Source organism: Peromyscus maniculatus, chromosome 8 (genome assembly GCF_049852395.1).
Source record: "Peromyscus maniculatus bairdii isolate BWxNUB_F1_BW_parent chromosome 8, HU_Pman_BW_mat_3.1, whole genome shotgun sequence".
NCBI classification, from domain to species: Eukaryota; Metazoa; Chordata; class Mammalia; order Rodentia; family Cricetidae; genus Peromyscus; species Peromyscus maniculatus.
This window is the reverse complement of record NC_134859.1, coordinates 2042784-2060966: the sequence shown is the minus strand read 5'-3', so window position 1 is coordinate 2060966 and position 18183 is coordinate 2042784. Positions and strand designations below refer to the sequence as shown.

The following is an 18183-nucleotide window of genomic DNA, read 5'->3' as shown; positions in this document are numbered from 1 at the left end:
ATTGTCCTTCCTTCATTTGTCTAAACTCTTGGTTGCTGACAGTAATCCATTTGAGCTCCGTTGAGAAGAAAGGGAAATGTTAGGTTGGTTGAGTCTCAAAATCTCCAACAGAACCAGATCACTGGACTGCTGGCCACCTATCCAGGAACAGCCAGCATCCTAGTTGCAAAGAGAGTCCAGTAAAGTAAGCTGATGTTTTCCACTTTTACCAGGAGATTTAAACAAACAAACAGACAAAAAGCCCCCAAAATGAAAAAAACAAAATCAAAGTCTTGTTGTGTAGCCCGACTGTCCTGGAACTTACTATGTAAACCAGGCTAGCCTCAAACACAGTACCATTTTTCTTCCCTCTACCTCCCAAGTTCTGTCATTATGGGTATGCTCCACCATACCTGGCCTAGGAGACTCCTTATCCCCAAAAGAACCTTAAGTTGGACAGTTCCCCAGATTTGTTGACAGTCAACAGGTGCAATCCAAGCACAAGAAGTTATGTGGTTGTCTTCCTAATTATGCTATGATGCAAACACTACCACTCCTCGACCTGAGAATCCCCACTCACAGTTTGGCACCGCTTTATTCTCACAGGAGCGATGTCTACAGTGCTGTTATCTTGGTCTCCTTGTCGGGACTCTCCCCCACATCCAGGGCCATTCCTTCTCTATTCCGAAGACTGTGCAGTTCACTCCACCTCAGCTGCCCTTGTCACTGAACTTCCACTCTAACACCTTTTCAGTTGAGTCCTTTGATTTATTGTTCAAGTCTCACCTTAGGAACTCCATCCTGAAGAATGTCATCAATGCACTCTTTAGAAACGAAGCCAGCACAGAAGCTATTGCCTATGTTGTCCACCAAGTCCACGGGGTACATTCCCAGAGTACATCAAATGTGTGAAGTGTTTGTAGAGAAATGCCTCTCACAGTCTAGGCCCCCAGCTGGTGGAGCTGTTTGGACAGCCCGGGGGTGTGGCCTTTCTGGAGGAAGCATGTCACAGAAGGGCGCCATTCCTGCTCCCTGCTCCCTGCTATGGTTTAAGAAATGAGGCCGGGCGGTGGTGGCGCACGCCTTTAATCCCAGCACTCAGGAGGCAGAGGCAGGCGGATCTCTGTGAGTTCGAGGCCAGCCTGGGCTACAGAGTGAGTTCCAGGAAAGGCACAAAGCTACACAGAGAAACTCTGTCTCGGAAAACCAAAAAAAAAAAAAAAAAAAAAAAGAAATGAACCTCAGCTGTTGGCGCTGCCGTGTTTGCTGCCTGCTGCTGCCCATCCCCTGATGTGATGGACTCCCCCGCTCTGGAACCCTAAGCACAAGTAAACTCTTCTGGAAGTGGTGTTGCTCATGAGTTTTACCACAGCAAGAGAAATGTAACTAACATCTCTCGGCTTTATTTGGCTTTTCTGTGAAGGATCGAGCTGTGTCACTCCAAAATATGCTGCAGTTAAGTGTCAGGCTTACGTTGAACTAAAGACAATGGAGGCTCATAGGTGCAGGAAAGTTCCCCACCCTGTTTGACTGCCTAGGAGAAAAGTGTGGGAAGCCCTGTAAGGAAGCTACCCCACCTATGTAGGCTAGGGAACAAAAGGCTACAGTTCTCATAGAAGACAAGACCGGTACCAGGATGTGGCTACAACAACAGGCCTTAATGAAACAGTCCTTATCATCAAAAACCTCACTCACTGTGTTAGTTACTTTCTATGGCTGGGAGGAGACTCCTTAGATTAGGGCTCCATGACTATCATGGCCGGCAGCATGGCAGCAGGCAGCAGGCAGGCAGCAGGCAGGCAGCAGGCAGGCAGCAGGCAGGCAGCAGGCAGGCAGCAGGCAGCAGGCAGCAGGCAGGCAGGCAGCAGGCAGCAGGCAGGCAGGCAGCAGGCAGGCAGGCAGGCAGCAGGCAGCAGGCAGGCAGGCAGCAGGCAGCAGGCAGGCAGGCAGCAGGCAGCAGGCAGCAGGCAGGCAGGCAGCAGGCAGCAGGCAGGCAGGCAGCAGGCAGCAGGCAGGCAGCAGGCAGCAGGTAGGCAGCAGGCATGGTGCTTGAGTAGTAGCTAAGAGTTTACATTTGATCCAAAAGCATGAGGCAGAGAGGGGGGGGGAGAGAGAGGGAGTGAGAGAGAGAGAGAGAGGGGGAGGGAGGGAGGGAGGGAGAGAGAGAGAGAGAGAGAGAGAGAGAGAGAGAGAGAGAGAGAGAGAGAAGAGAGAGAATCTTCATTCAAACCACCACGAATTAATTCTTAAGTTTTCTTGCAAGACTGACACCCAGGTGACTCCTTTATGCTGGCTGGGTAAATGGGGCTCCATCTCTAGTTGCCTGTTATTAGCTTCCCAGTCCTTTTTCTGAAAATTGTTAGTTATTTAGCACCTAACTCAGGTAACTCCATTTCACTTGTCACAGTCCAGACAAAGCCTCTCACAAACTGATTATGAAACCAAATTTATATTTCCTACAGAATAAAAGTCCCTGACTCTAATTCTGACCAACCTAAGGTCAGTGAGCCTTAGTGCTTTCAAATATTAACAAAAGGTCCTCCTGTCTCCATCTTCCCCGTGCTGGAACCACGAGCATGCACCACCACATCTGGCTTCTGCATCTTAATGTCATCTAGTCACAGCTTATGTGTTTAAAGCCTGTCTCCCCTGCAGGACTGTGAGTGCTGTGAGGGAAGGAAGCTCATCTCTCCTATTATCCGTGCTTGCCCTAGTCCCAGACTCGGGGTAGCACTTCCTCCATAAATAACTACTAATTGACACAGAGTTGAGCCTAGCTGTCCTGGATGGATGTCAGGGAAGCACTTCCTGCCTCAGCAAGCAATGGTCACACCATTCTTGGCTATTGGAAATGTCCCCCGAATATGGCTGGGATATAGGGCATGAGGGAATAACCACCCTAGCATGAAAAAACCTACACCAGGAGCTTGAGGAGGAGTCTTGCTTAGAGAACACAAAGAGGCAGCTACCGTTTTCTCCTGGATGGAGACAGAGGCTGACAGATGTGTGAGAGGTGTTACGTGAGGTACGATTCTCTGAAGAGAGCCAAGATAATGCATGTATATTTGAAGAGGACTTATTAGACCTCCTTACATGACATGTACAGGTAGTGTAAGCCTATCAATGGCTATCTCACACCCAAGAGGCAAAGAGCCTGCTGGTTACTCTGCTTACAAGGCTGGAAGTCACAGCAGGCTCAATCTGGTTCCCAAAAGCCTGAAGGATTCCTGGAGAGCTACTGGCCTTGAGTCTGTGTTAGAATCCTGAAGAGGCTGGTTCTAATGTCAGTGAAGGAATGCCACAGCAACAGGATAGATAGACTTGCCAGCAAGAGTGAAGGCAAGCAGGCAAAAGGCACATTTCCATTTACCTGGGCTGCCACCAGAAGACACCACCCACATTTAGGATGAGGCCTCCTGCTCCAAATTATCTGACCAAGAAAGGACCTCACAGGAGTGTAACACGAATTGGTAAATGGTCTTATTTAAAAAACAAACAAAAAACCCAGAGCCAGATAGTGGGGTAAACGCTGGAAGATCAGAGAGGCAGAGAGCAAGCCAGCCACGTTCTTACCTCTACAAAATCCTCAGCCTCAAGAGCGTGAGTTCCTGTTTCCTCATGCTTTATAGACCTTTCTCTGGCCAGACATCACTTCCTGGGATTAAAGGCATGTGTGCTTCCCAAGCAAAGTTGGGATTAAAGGTGTGTGCCACCACACTTGGCTCTGTTCCCAGTGTGGCCTTGAACTCACAGAGATCCAGACAATCTCTGTCTCCCGAGTGATAGGATTAAGGGTGTGTGCCATCACTATCTGGCCTCTATGTCTAATTTTGTGGCTGGCTCTGTCCTCTGATCCCCAGAGAAGTTTTATTGGGGTACACAATATATCACCACACAGGAGGTCACAGTAGCTTGCTCCTTAGTAGATTCCTGGTCCAGTCAGCTGACAACCAAGACTAGCCAGGATGCTCCGCAGCTCACTAACCCTGTTCTGTGGCAGAAGTGGGCTGTTGGCAGGAGCATGACCCAAGTGGGTGTGAGACAGGAGTGGACAGGAGGGAAAAGCTCTCCAGGAGAGCTGGAGAACCCAGGAGAGAAACTGCTCTCGATTTTTAAGTCTTGCTTTACTTTCTTGGCTCCTTCATGTTGGCTCTGAGGGAGAATTACTTGCTTAATCTCAATCTGTCCCTCCCCCTCTCTCCCTCCAAGCCTCCTTCCCTGTCCTTTTTCTTCAACAGATCAACATGCCCAAGTCTCTCTTATCTTAAGACCTCTCCCTTTGCTCAACCTTGCTCCCCCCCCCCATTAATAATATTCTAGAAAGGACCCATACCCACCCTCATAGCCCCTGGTCATCATCCTCTATCCATTAGTCCATGGCATGGCTTTTCTGGCCCAAAGTTATTCATGATCCTAAATCAGTCATTCAGCCCCCCCCCCCCACACACACACAATTTGGGTTCTCTAATCTACTGAGAACTTAATAAAACTGATAGATTTTCTTTTCAAAGAAAACATACTCTCATAGCCATATAAATAGCCACATATAATTTCAGGAATGCACTTCCTGAAATTTACCCTCAATCCTAGGTCAACAATCCTTCCCCAGAGTATGAAATCCAGCAATCTGGAGGCATAGGGGTGAGAAATGAGCGTACACAAGGGTGCCGGAGCATGTGTGTGGAAACCAGAAGCCAGTCTCAAGCACTGTGTTTTTCTCCAATAGCCATTCATCTTGTTTTGTGAGGCGGTAGACCTGGGGTTCAAGGACTAGGCTGAGCCAGCTAGCCTAGTGATACGCCTGTCTGAGCTTCCCCAGCTCTGGAACTACAAACTCACACCACATGGGCACTGAGGATGGAACTCAGGTGTTCAGGCCTAGACTGCAAGTTCCTTATGTAGTGAGCTACTTTCCCTAGCCCACCCGGGATGCCTTTTCTTTATTTCTTATTTCAGTGTGTAAATAAAGTACATTTCACGTGTGTGAAATAGAGCCTGATGGCAGATTTTTGTTTCTGTGTTTGATTTTTTAATGCTTTGACAATGTGATCCATGTACATAGTGATTTTGGTTCTTTCAGCCCACATAGCCCTCTTGCCCCTCACCTCCCACCAAAGCTCTTCTTCCCGACAAGTACCCCTCAGACTTGCATGCCCTTTAGTTTTGTTTGTCTTCTGAATTTAATTAGTGTTGCTTGCATGAGGCATGGGGGCATGTTTACTGGGACATGGACAAGTTGCCAAGGGCTACACCTCTGAAGGAAGTGACCACCTCCCAGCAGCCATTAACTGTCTGTGACTCCAAAGGTTTCCTAACCAGCTTTGAAAAAGAACAGGAGCTGCCGACCAAATTGGTTATGTAAATCCCAGCTCCATCCTTCCCAGTCACGCGAGCTTAGACTGCGCTGTACCTCATTTTCCCCAAAGTATAAGAAGTGAATGACTGTAGAGAGCATGGGATCCTTTTGCTCACAGATAAGCACTAGGGAAACAGGAGTGTTAAACACACAGGCTAATAGTCTCTTCAACAGAAGGGATGTGTACCTGTTTTCCACCTAGAAAGCTGGGAGTGGATGTTGGTATCAACCTGGTGACCTCTGCTATCTGTAGGGCCAGGCCAGGCCTGAATCCTTCAGACTATTATGTTTACCCCAAATTCTTCCTCCCTAGACCTTTACCTTCAGTATTGCTCCCCAGTCACAGAACTCTTCCCTAGAGGAGATGTCACATGTACTTTGAGCCCTTAAGCTATAGATAGAACCCATTCTTACGGAAGAGGTCACATGTACTTCTCAAGATGCAGTCACTCCGTGAGCTTTATTGTGACGACTGTCTCCAGGAAACCTTTACCCAAAGTTGTGCTGTGCTTAAATATGTCTAAAATAACCTGCCTGGGGTCAGACTCTAGAACTTTGAACCGACCCTGGCTACTGGCAAATTTCCTTCTTGCCTCACATGGATCATTTCTCTGCTGGCCATGGTGTTTACAGGGACCCCCCCCCCAATAACGGCACCCAACACAGTAGCTTATGCAAACTGGGATGATGCAGGTCTGACATTGAGCAGCATGTGGTGAAAGTGTTAGACTCACAGGAGCTTCATTGTCTTCTTGGTTATTTTAGCTTCATTGTTTACTGTCACCAACCTCATTAATTCTAGATCTAATGTGGTTCCATGTTTGACTTGCAGATGTGCCTTGTGGGCTACACATTATACCTTTTAAAAGCAAAGCTTACTGATAATTTTGTTAACATTCTTGTTGCCGTGACATACCTGACCTGAACAGGTGTTGTGGTGTCATGGGTTTCAATGCACAGCTCTCTTGTTTCTGGCCCTGTGGTGATGCAGCACACACAGCAGTCAGAGTGTGTGATGGTGGTGCTTACCGCATGGAGTAAAGAAAGGAGAAAGGTATTGAGAAAAAGAGGAGCTCCCTGAACGGGATACAAGCTCCTCAGGTCCTGCACTGGGGCCGGCAATGGGCTGCAGAGGTAGAAGTAAATGTCAATAAAAGTGCTTGTCTGGCAAGCATTAGGACCTGAGTTCAACCCCCAAGAACTCCTGCTCTGCAAAGCCAGGCATTCACTGGAGATGTAGCTCAGCGGTAAAACACTTACCTGGCAAGCATAAAGACCCATACAGTGCCCAGTACCAAGATGGGGGGGAAGCCTGGCATGGTGGTAAGCTGTTCTAATCCCAGTAAAGGGAGAAGGAGACAAGTGGGTCCCCATTCAGTAGCCACCAGTCTATCCCACTTGGCAAACTCCAGGCCAGTGAGAGACCCTGTCTCAAGAAAAAGGACAGGTGAAGGGTAGCTGAGGAAGGACACCAAAGTTACCCTCCAGCCTCCACAAGCACTCTCACACACCCCCCCCACACACACATGTGCTCATGCACACATGAACATGCACTCAAGGATTCACATACACATAGAGAACACTGGTTAACATTCAAGTAAAGACCATGCCTAAAAAATGAACATCATAAATACTCGCTCATTCTCTCACTGGATTGCCTGGCCTTTGAGGACGTTTACACTCTTCACCATTGACACATTGACATCCCGGGATGTGCTGCTGCCCTTGTACTGCCCCAAAGCAAGTCTGTATTCTTCTCAGCCGCACTGTGGGGCAGCTCCAGATAAAATTGTAACAGAGGTCACATTTCTATCTTTCCTGTCACCAGTGGCCTTTGGTCCTTGTATTCTGTTCAGGGCTTTCCCACTTCCCTCTGGAGGAAGTCCTCAATCAGCATGGCCTGTCCTCTGTGCTGGGAAGCAGCTCCATCCTGGCAGGATCAAGGTATTCTAAAGACAGACCCTCTGCCTATCAGACTACTGAAACAGTGGACCCCAGGAAGTCAGAATCTCAGGCTGGGAGAAAGAAAATTCTGGGGTCCCAGTGCCAGTCACAAGGGGAAGTTTCTTTCAGAAAGAGATTTCACATGGTTCTAACAACTTCCCAGACTGCCTAGAGCCTGATCCATCAGTAACAGGCAGGACCACACCTTGACCAGCACTGCTTAGCTGTGCAGACATCTAGCCCTCTAGTTACATGTAATCCTCATGTAAGGACCCCAAAGATGGACTTGGGGAGGCCATTGACCCCCTGTCCCTCTTCTTTATGTGGTCACATTGGATAAGTCTTGTCCTCAGCTTCTCGCTGTCACTTGTCTTTTTTGTTGGCCTATTAAGGACAGTTGGCTGACCTTGGTTTGGGGGCTACAGGGCCCAGACTGTGGGCCAGACAACTCCAAATAACACTGTTAGTATGTTATTTTCTTTCACCTCAGATTATTTTTTAAATTTTTGTTTTGCATTGTGTGACAGTTTAAATGAGAACGTCCCCCATAGGCTTATATATTTGAATGATTGGTCCTCAGTTGGTGGAACTGTTTGGGAAGGATGTATCACTGGGTGTGTTGGAAGAGATGTGTCACTGGGGGTGGGCTTGGAGATTCAAAAGCCCAAGGCATTCCAAATTCTCTCTCTCTCTCTCTCTCTCTCTCTCTCTCTCTCTCTCTCTCTCTCTGTGTGTGTGTGTGTGTGTGTGTACACTACTGTGCTGTGTACATGTGGAGGTCAGAGGACAACTTTCAGAAGCTATTTCTCTCCTTCCACCACGTAGGTTCCAGGGACCAAGCTCAGGTCTCCAGGCAATGCTCCCCCTTCACTGAACCAACTCACGGGCCCTCACCTCGGATTATGTCTGAGTTTAGCATCAAGACCTTTAAAGAAAATGCTTCACTTTCAAGATGTGGCTCTAATAGTGGAAATATCAGTGGGTTTGGCAGGCCAGGGAAGGAGATATTTTTAGATCAAGCCCTGCCAAGTGGCTGTGGCCTTCAGGTCTTGCCAGTCACCTGACATGTGCTAAACACCAACAAGGGATGTTTTCATTTCCTATTTGCTGCCATAGCACATTACCACATATTTAGCAGCTTAAACCCATTCACATCTGTGATGTCATATTTCTGGAGGTTGGAAGCTCAGGGACCATGGGGTCCCCTGCTTAGAATCTCACAGGTCTGCACTCTTTTGGGAAGTTCTGGAGATGTCTGCTTCTGAGGTCGTAGGTTGCAGGCTGATTTCCATTTGAATGGTTGTAGAAATGAGGTCCAGTTAGTAGCTGAGGGCTGGTCTCCTCCACTCCTCCAGGCCGCCCAGTTGCCTCTCGTGCTTTCCCAGTGAGCTCTGCAACCAGAGCTCAATGAATGTCACTCGCTCCAAACCCTTCTGGCCTGTTCTGCTAAACCTCTCTGACACCAGTCACAGGAGGTTCTCTGCTTCTTGGGTTTTGTTTTCTTTTTTGAGAGTTTCTGGGGTGGATCTAAGTCTCACACATGCTACTAACCCTCTATCACTGAGCTACACCACAGCCCACATTCTCTGCTTTGAGGAGCTCCTCTGCTGACCTGGTAGGACAATCTCCTAAAGATCTATAACCTAACCACACTGCAAAATGTTTGCCTTGTAATACAACTTCTAGGTTCCAGAAATTAAAATATGCACATATTTGGGGTGCGCCCTGCCTACCACACCCAGCAGGAAGGCAGAATGAGGGATAGATTTGCACTGCCGCTCTGCCACTGTAACTGTAGGCAAAGCTGTTAACTGCCCGAGCTCCAGTTTTCGTCTCCACTGAAGAGGAATGGCAGCCAGGACTTCACAGCCTGCTCATCCAATCTTATGGCTTAAGTCAACTTAGATACCCAAAGGAAGGCCATCAGTTTAACAGACACACGTGTCACTGCTGCTGCTCTGTGCCACGGGGCACTCGGAACACTCTTGTGTTGTGTGGGCTCCCTCTCTGCCACCTTGGAGAATTCTCTAGCAGAAGAAAACAGCTACAGCAGAGCTGGTTAACGACATGGGCTCTGGAACCAGCTGCTTCCGCTTAATTCCTACTTTCTCTATTTATTTGTGGCCCTGGGAAAATTATTAAGCTGTGTTTTAGGTTCATGATCCATTAAAAAAAAAAAGAGTAATGTCAGGGACTGGCGATGTAGCTCAGGTGGTACAGTACTTGTCCATTTTGGGCCTAGCCCTGTGATCAATTCCCAGCACCACATAGAGTAAGTGTTGTGGCCTATACCTTTAATTTCAGAACTTGGAAGTATGAGTAGGAAGATGAGAAGTTCAAGGACATCTTCTATCCTCAGCTGTTAGTGAGTTTGAGGAAAGCCTGTGGTCAGTGATTGAATGAGTAAGTGATTGGATAAATAAATCAATACATTAAAAAGGAAGAAGAGTAGCATCTCCATAGCTGTCACAAAGAGTAAGTGTACTTCCATATGCAAAATGCTTAAAGTTTGTCTGGCAGCTGCTGCAATTGCCTCATGGTCAACACCCATATTCTGCCTCCCACCGGCCCTTCACCGCCCTCCTTACCACTAGCGATCTTGTCTGTGTTACCCGGGTGTATTTTCCTCCTGTGATAGACGCCAAGTCCATTAGGACTACTAGGTGGAAAAGAGCTGCTTACTGTTTGTTACTTAAGTCATGGAGAATTCATCTCGTAAGTACATGGACCCACTGAGGATGAAGGTGTCTCCTTAAGGAAGCTGTGCTCCCTGCCTGTTCCTTCCCGAGGGAAGCGGCCTGAGGTCTGACAGTATCTTGTTGCTGTGGATGTGGAGAGGTGGAAATGCCCAGACCTGTAAATGGATATGGCGTCCACCAAGTGCAGTGTGGGCAGGAGCTATTAAAATCAAGAACCAGCACATCTCCTGACCCAGCAGTTTCACTTCTCAGAAGACACGTTAGACATGCCTGTCCAAGAAGTCAGGGAGGAGGAGGGATGGTCATGGCTGTGTTCCCCATGATCACAAAAATGTAGCAGCCTAAATCCCCATGGATTCAGGAAGATGCAGCACTACTCATGTGTGGTGCAAGAAGCAAATATGGAACTTGTGTCTGTTTTTAAATCCTCATGTTTTTCATGATTGTATTTGTACTTCATAAGGTGTTAAAAATCTGTGTATGTGAGCACACTCATGCACACGTGTCCATGTGTGTCGTGTATGCATGCGTGTTTACTTGCACAGGTGGAAATGTACGGCAATCATAGGTCGACATCAGATCTCTTCTCTACCTTGGTTTTTAAGACAGGGTATCTCACTGAATCTGGAGGTCGCTGCCTATCCCAGACTGGCCGGTCACTCAGGGAGCCCCAGGGACCCACTGGTCTCCATCCCCAGCCCTAGGGAAGCATGGCACTATGCTTGACTTTTTACACAGGTACAGGGGATCCAAACTCAAGCTCTTTCCCACCAAGCCATTTCTGCAACCCCTGAGCTTACAATTTTTAATAAGAACAGCAGACTTGCTGTGTTTTGCAAGCCCTGTTTTGCATTTAACTCATCACAACAGCGTTCTGGTGTGGGTGCTGTTATTATCCTGTTTACTGAGGAGGAAAGTGGCACACAGAGAAGATAAGTAACTTTTCCGAAGTCACCAGTGGCTTTGGAATTTGAACCCAGGAGTCTCCATTATGTAAGTGGGGTTAATCATTATGCTATATAGCTGCTCCTTTTCTGGAATGTTCATGAGACAGCAATATAAGAGATCATGTCTTAACGTGTAAAGGTAATATTCAGAGAACTTGATCATAAAGTTTTAAGCCAGTTTAGAACAGTGCGCTGCTTCCTAGTTCCCGCAGCTGTCAGCCCGTGATATAAGAGTCTCAATCCGGGATCGCCTTCATCAGACCGGCCTGTGAGCACGGCCCTGGAACATTTTCCTGATTGCTGATTGGCCTGCGAGGGCCCCGCCCACTGTGGGCAGTGCCACCCCGGGGACCGGAGATCCTGGGCTGTATGGTAGGGAAGCTCTCTGAGTAAGTAAGCAGCCAGTAAGCAGCGTTCCTCCGTGATTTCTTTGCTTGAGTCCCTGTCCTGAATCACCCCAACGGTAAACCATGACCTGAACTAAGCCAAATAAACCCTTTCTCCCCAGGTTGTTTTTGATCAGCATTTTTCTCACAGCAACAGAAAGCAAACTCCGACAGCAGCCGCAAAGATGAGGTTGCCCATGCCGCTCACCTCAGTGTCTGTCCGCTTGTGTTGCAGGTCCAGCCGGCACCTTACACGTGCCAAGACCACATTAAGAACCCAGGATGCCTTGATTGCCTTCATGTAATGCTTGCCCTGGTCTGACCGCAAGTAGGAAAAACCCTAAGGTATGTCTTTAGGCTCCTTGCTCTCCCTTTTCAGACTCTGTGCCCCAGGACACCGGCTGGGCAGGGGCAAGAAGCTCAAGTGTCCTAGAGTAGAGACACAGAGATCTGTAAGGCTGGGTGATAGAGCTGGGGATTCCGGGAAGAGCAATGAGAAACCTTCACAACAAGAAACAGCTCCTGGAACATGAATACAGACACACCACAAGATACAGGATTAACATGCAAAAATCAGCCGCCTTAAAGTAATCCCACTTTGCAACCAGTGAGAATTAGGTCCAAACGGAAAATGACAGTGCCATTTACAATTATTCAAAACCTTAAGGTATAAACCTAATAAAATAATACAGACAATAAAACAAAAATTATAAAATACTGGTGAGAATCAGGGAGAGCTATGCGAAGATGTATACCATGTTCATGAAGCAGCCTGTTTCCACAGACAAAAATATAAAGCTCAAATGAAATCTAACACATTATACAAAACTTGACTCCTAATGAATCATCTATATAAGTCTAAGATATAAAGCAATAAAAATTTTTAAGAAAATGTAAGAGAAAACTTCTTGGCCTCGTGAGAGCTGAAACTCCCTTGAACATAACTTCTAGGGCGCCATCCCTAGGAGAAAACATGGAAGTTAGACTACATCAAACTTTAAAACCTCAGTTTTCTGAAAGAACCAGTTAAGAAGCTGAAAATACAGCCATGGCCTGTGAGAAAACAAAAAACAAGATCGTGCACAGTACTTTTAAAACTTAAGTGACCCCCCAAATTCCAGGGCCATGAAGATGGCTCTGTGGGTGAAGGTACTTGCTGCCAAGGCTGTACACCTGAGTTTGACCCCAGGTCCCACATGGGTGGAAGGAGGGGATGTGACTCCGGCAAACTGACCTCTGACCTTCACATGTATACTGTGACATACACATACTCATGTACGTGTGTGTGGGCCACACACACACACACACACACACACACACACACACACACGTATATAAAATTAAAAACCCCATTAGAAAAAGGGTCAAAGATACAAAGAGACACACAAAACTACGTAAACGTATAAAAAGATTGCAGTGTCTCTGGCCTTGAGAGAAATGTAAGAGAAAGACACAATGAGCAGCTATTAATATGACTCAAAGTTTTTTCATAATTTCAGATTTTGAATTTTTCAAATTCATAGCCTAGTAAGTGTTGGCACAGCTGTGTGTTCCTTGTGAATGGCTGGTAGGACTCTAGAATGATACACCAACCTGGAACACATTTGGCAGACTCTAGAATGATACACCAACTGGGAACACATTTGGCAGTTTCTTTTTTAGATTTATTCATTTTATTTTCTGTGTAAGAGTGTTTTGCCTGCATGGACATGCATGCCTGAGTGCCTCAGGAAGTCAGAAGAGGTCAATCTATGCCCTGGAAATGAAGTTACAGATGGTTGTGAGCTGCCATGTTTGGACCAGGTTTGGGTCCTCTCCAAGAGCAGAAAATGATCTTAACCACTGGGCTATCCAGCCCCTGGCAATTCCTTAGACACACAAGGGGCGCACAGATGGCTCAACAGGTAAACATGCTTACTGTGCAAACCTGGGGATCTGAGTTCCACCCCTGGAACTCAAGGTGAGAGGTGGAAGGAAAGAACCACAAAGTTGTGCCGGGACCTCCACATGCACACCATGTCATGTGCGCATGCTCACACATGGTAATAGTAATAAATTTTCAAAGTTAAAATGCACACATACCCTGAGACCCAGCCACTGCTTTCCTGCATTCTAAGTGTGAAAGTGCAGGTTTGTGCCGAACCCTCATATCTCTATTTGTAATAGCTCCAAACAACCCAAATGACCGTCAACAGATGATGAACCAGCCCTTCCTTGGCCACAGAAAGGAATTAATATTGATATATTCAACCACTTGATTCTCCAGAACAATTATGCCAAAAGAAAAAAAATCCAATCAAGAAAGGTTAAATACTACACGATGTCATTTTTAAAAATACCTCAAAATGACAAAATAGTAGAAAATGTCAACAGGTCAGTGGTATCAGGGTTTAGGGTTGGGGACAGTGTGGCCAGTGGGACAGTCGGGGGTCAAATGGGGAATCCTTGGTGGTGACAGAATGAGTCCTAATCCTGATCATGACGGTGATGGTGCTAATGTCTACACGGGATGGCGTTCCAGAGTATCCTCCATTGAAAAAATGGCAATTGCGTGTGAACGCCGGTGCAGTCTGAATACGGTGCAGTTTAGTGACGCCGTCCATTTCCTCTGCTCCCTTTATAAGCTGCTTAAGTGCAGGCCATCCGGGTGGCTGCACATGGGGACTCTAATTTCAGCAGCTTCTAGTAAGTTTAAATCTATCTCAAGATACAAGAGCTTTCAAAACTTTAAGGCAGCTTATTTACACAAGTTTGGGAAGGGTGACATAACACTATATGGCGATTAAAATGAGTCAAGTGTCTCTGTGGACCACTCCAATAGAGTGGAACAAGGAACTCTTGGGTACATGGAAATCCTGTGTGAACAGGATACAGACAGGATAGCTGAGTCCAGACCCAGGTCTTCATGATCAGGTGGCCCCTTCGATAAGCCTTGTGACCTTGGCCCTTGGCTGTGCAGGGCTACTGTGTCTTGCCGTAGGAAGACAAATGCCAGAGCTGGCAATTCCTGGAAGAGTTCTAAACAGGTGGTGGGGTATCAGGCACAGCTGGCCCAGGTTTGACAGAAGACAAGATCTTTCCAGGGTTCCGTTCTGACCTGGGCTGGTCTTATGACTGTAGGGACACTGGACCCCTTCTTTTGACGTAAATTGGCTGCTCCAGCAAGCTGCCTGGCGCTCTGAATTTATTGCCCTCTCAAAAGACCCTTAAGTTTGAGTCTGCACTCCTTCCTGGTTGTGTGAACTTGGGATAAGTCGTTGCACCACACTGGAGCCTCTGTGCTTGTATCCATAAACTGGACATCATGTCCTCTGAGCCTGTCAGACTAATGCCACACAGGCGTGTGGATTAGTATTGTTCATGTCAAGGACTCCGGGCGAGGTCTGTTTGTTTCAGGGCACAGGGTACATTCGCTTTCTTTCTGTAAGGTGCACGTTAGGTACCAATGGAAGTGCTGGATCTAGCACTCTGGATGAATTGTTCTTCCTGCCTGTCCTCTTGGCTTGCTCTCCTTTGTATCCAGCTGAAATCAAGTCATACCAGTGTCCAGGATGATGTCTGAGGGGTTCAGAAACCTTGAAAGAGCTGTCGGGGCATGGCCAGCATGAGGCATGGCCCATTGGTAACAAGTTAGGCTACCAGGATTCACACCCCAGCTCTGTTCTTTATGGAATTATATGGGCGACTTACTTAAGGTCTTAGACAGGCCTGCCATCCCCACTTCTTAGGAGGCTAAGGCAGAAGGATCCGGAGTTCACAGCTTGCCTGGGCTACAGATGAGTACACAGCCAGTCCAAGTCATTTAGTGGAACCTCTCAAAATTTAACAACAAAAAGGCTGGGACATAGTTCTGTGGCAGAGCCCTTGCCCAAGCATGCATGAGGCTCTGAGTTTGATCTCCAAAATAAACAAACAAACAAACTTAAATAAAGTAAAATGAAGATAAAAGCCTAGGCTCATAAGACTATATAAGTATTAAGTATAGTATAAATACTGTATGGAAAGTCCTAAGCATCATGCTGGGGACACCATCATCATTTTGATGTCCACACAGATAAGGAAGGGCACAGAGCAGAACATCTGCAGGTGTTTTTAGCTTCCAGAACTGCTTCTGCCCACCCCCTTATTCCATCTCCGGGAATCACTTTCACAGCAGGGAGAGGCAGCTGTCCTTGCCTCAGGTCCTGTGGGAAGGATTCTCTAGGGAGAAGACAAACTGTCTATCTGGGTTACCTGCAACCTCACCAGATGCATTCCCTGGAAACTAGGCCCCAGTGATCTAGACCCAGTGGCTTCGTCAGGCCAAGATAACATCCTCTCTGTCCTCAGATGCCCTGAGAGTCGGGTAGATGCCCAGGCATGGTGGGGAGGGAGGAGGGAGGATGCCTGTGATTGGTCAGCAGGCCAACCTCACCTGGCAGAGAAAGGAGAGGAACTCAGTGTCCCTGGTCTGAGAGCGTAGTTTTCTGCTGCCTTCTGCTCTGCCCAGATTTCTGAGTCTCACTGAATAGCCAAGACTCAGAAGCCACCGGAAACCACACAAGGCAGCTGGTCCAAGCCCTTGTTTTTCAATCGGAACACTACGGCCTATTGCAGATTGCCACAGTACAGCACAGCCTGTCAACTCCCTGGACAGTGCTCTGTCCCCCTGGACAGTGCTCTGCCCTCTGACCCCCACAGCAGTCAGAGTCAAGTTCTGGTTCTGCTTGTTTCTGGTTGTGGGAGCTATGTATTGCCACAAAGGCCACCTCTCTCTGCCTTCACTTCACCATTCGTAAAGTGGGATAACTCAAACCTCCAAGACTTCTTGTAAGGTGCATTAAAGCTATGCACAGATGGCTGAACATGGTGGGCAATGCAAATGAGTGGGGCCTCGGGGAATTCAGTCAAGCTGTTTGCCTGCTACAGGCCATGTGCCAACTACAGGCCCTGAGCCTGTTAACTCATGTCACCCTCCCACCAGCAGCCTCTGGAGGCCAGGGGTACCCCTTCTTTACTTCCAGAAAGGAGACAGAGGCAAAGACTAGTTGAGAAGCTCACTCAAATCCAGCAGCCTGGATCCTGAGTTGGTGATCTTACCCTTCCCGTGAGGAGACCTCAGAGCCACAGAGGATTCAAGTTGACCCCCTCAGAGCACTGACAGTACACAGCACACATCGGTAAAATGTAAGAGGTAGAGAGCAAGGAGACTGCACGTGGGACCTGCAGCAGGGGTCCTTTACCAGGACACCCTGGAGGCAGAGTCTGTCCTTGCTTCTACCTTGTTTGAGACAGGGTCTCTTGTTGTTTCCCACTACAGATGCCTGGGTAGCTTGCCTGTGAGCTTCTGGACATCCTCCCATCTCTATCTCTCATCTCCCTGTAAGGGCATCGGGATTTCAGCTGGGCACTGCCCTGCCTGGCTTTACTGTGGGTTCAAATCCAGGCCCTCATGTTTGCACAGCAGACACTTTGCCCACTGAATCATCTTTCCAGCCCTCAGCTTGGGTATCTGAATATGAGGTCAGCAGTTTGTGCTATCCTGAGTCCAGAGATCCCCCACTGCTCATATATAATGGCAGGCATCTTGAAATTCTCAGAACAGACTCAAAGAATTATCCTGTCCCAAAAGCCAGCAGCCTCCTAACTGATGAACTTATTCATTAAGAAACCTCAAGGGAGGAGGCTCAGTTGATAGAGTCCTTGGACATGATTCTCAGAACCAATGAGAGAGAGCATCTGGGTGTGGAAGTATGCATTTATAATCCCAGTGCAGGGAGGTAGAGACAGGAAGATACCCTGGGCTTGCTGTCTAGGCAGCCTGGTCTGCTTGGTGAGCAGTGAGAGACCCGCCTCAAAAGAAAAAAGGTGGACTTCACCTTCAGAATGACACTCAAGGCTATCACACACATAGGGCCTTGTGCGCACGCACACACACACACACACACACACACACACACACACACACACACACACACACACACAAATCTTATGAGGAAAGACCTGACACATGTAGACCTCAGGTAAGGCTCATGTAGCCATACACCTCTCCTCAGTTGTCTAAAGGGTAAGGAATAAAAGAATATAATTGCATTAGATCCATATTCTCCAAACTTTGGTTCATAGGAAAACATCATTTTAATGATAATGTATCTTAATGTATACTAGAAAAATAGTACACCAGATTTGTGATTAAATGAAAAGTATTTCTCTATTTAAGATGAAATCAAAGTTCCTGATGTCTCTGAGGGGTACTCCAAGGACCCCCATAGATGCCAAGATGAATTGATGCTCAGGCCTCTGATGTAAAGTGCTATAGTATTTGCATGTAGCCTACATACATCCTCCCATACACTCGGAACCATCTGTGGAGTACAGTACCCAACACAATACAAACACTCATAATCACCATAGTGTATTGTTTAGGGAACAATGACAAGAATAAAGGGTGTGTGTATATAGCACAAATGTAATTAAAATATTTTCAATAGTTGAATCACAGGTGTAGAATGCAAAGACACAGAAGGCCAGCTGTGTTTGCTTGTTTTCTTTTAGTAAATAGACAATGTTATCTAAAGGACCAGTGATGAATTGGAGTATTATTGTGATGTAACACATAACATGTTTATCTATCTTTTAGTCAACCTTCTATTGAAAATCAGTCATCTATCATCTATCAAGCAATCATCCATCTATCAATCAATTTTCCATATATCAATAAGCTGTCAATCAAATATCCATGTATCTATCTATTGTCAATTACCTATCATCCATCTACCCACCTATCATCTTCTATAAGTTATCCATCTACCAACTATCTAGCTGTCAATCATATATCAGTCATCCATTTATCTCTCATCTATCTACATCTATAACCTATCTATATGAAGTAC

At 46.9% G+C, this 18183-nt stretch overlaps 1 long non-coding RNA gene across 1 annotated transcript in view; it reads left to right on the top strand.

Moving 5' to 3' along the window:
• LOC143274519 (uncharacterized) overlaps nucleotides 1–18183 on the top strand; it is a 77585-nt gene that overhangs the window by 15270 nt on the left and 44132 nt on the right. Inside the window, exon 3 of the long non-coding RNA XR_013053146.1 lies at nucleotides 11547–11656. This is a non-coding gene — a long non-coding RNA (uncharacterized LOC143274519). The remainder of the gene's footprint in view (nucleotides 1–11546; nucleotides 11657–18183) is intronic.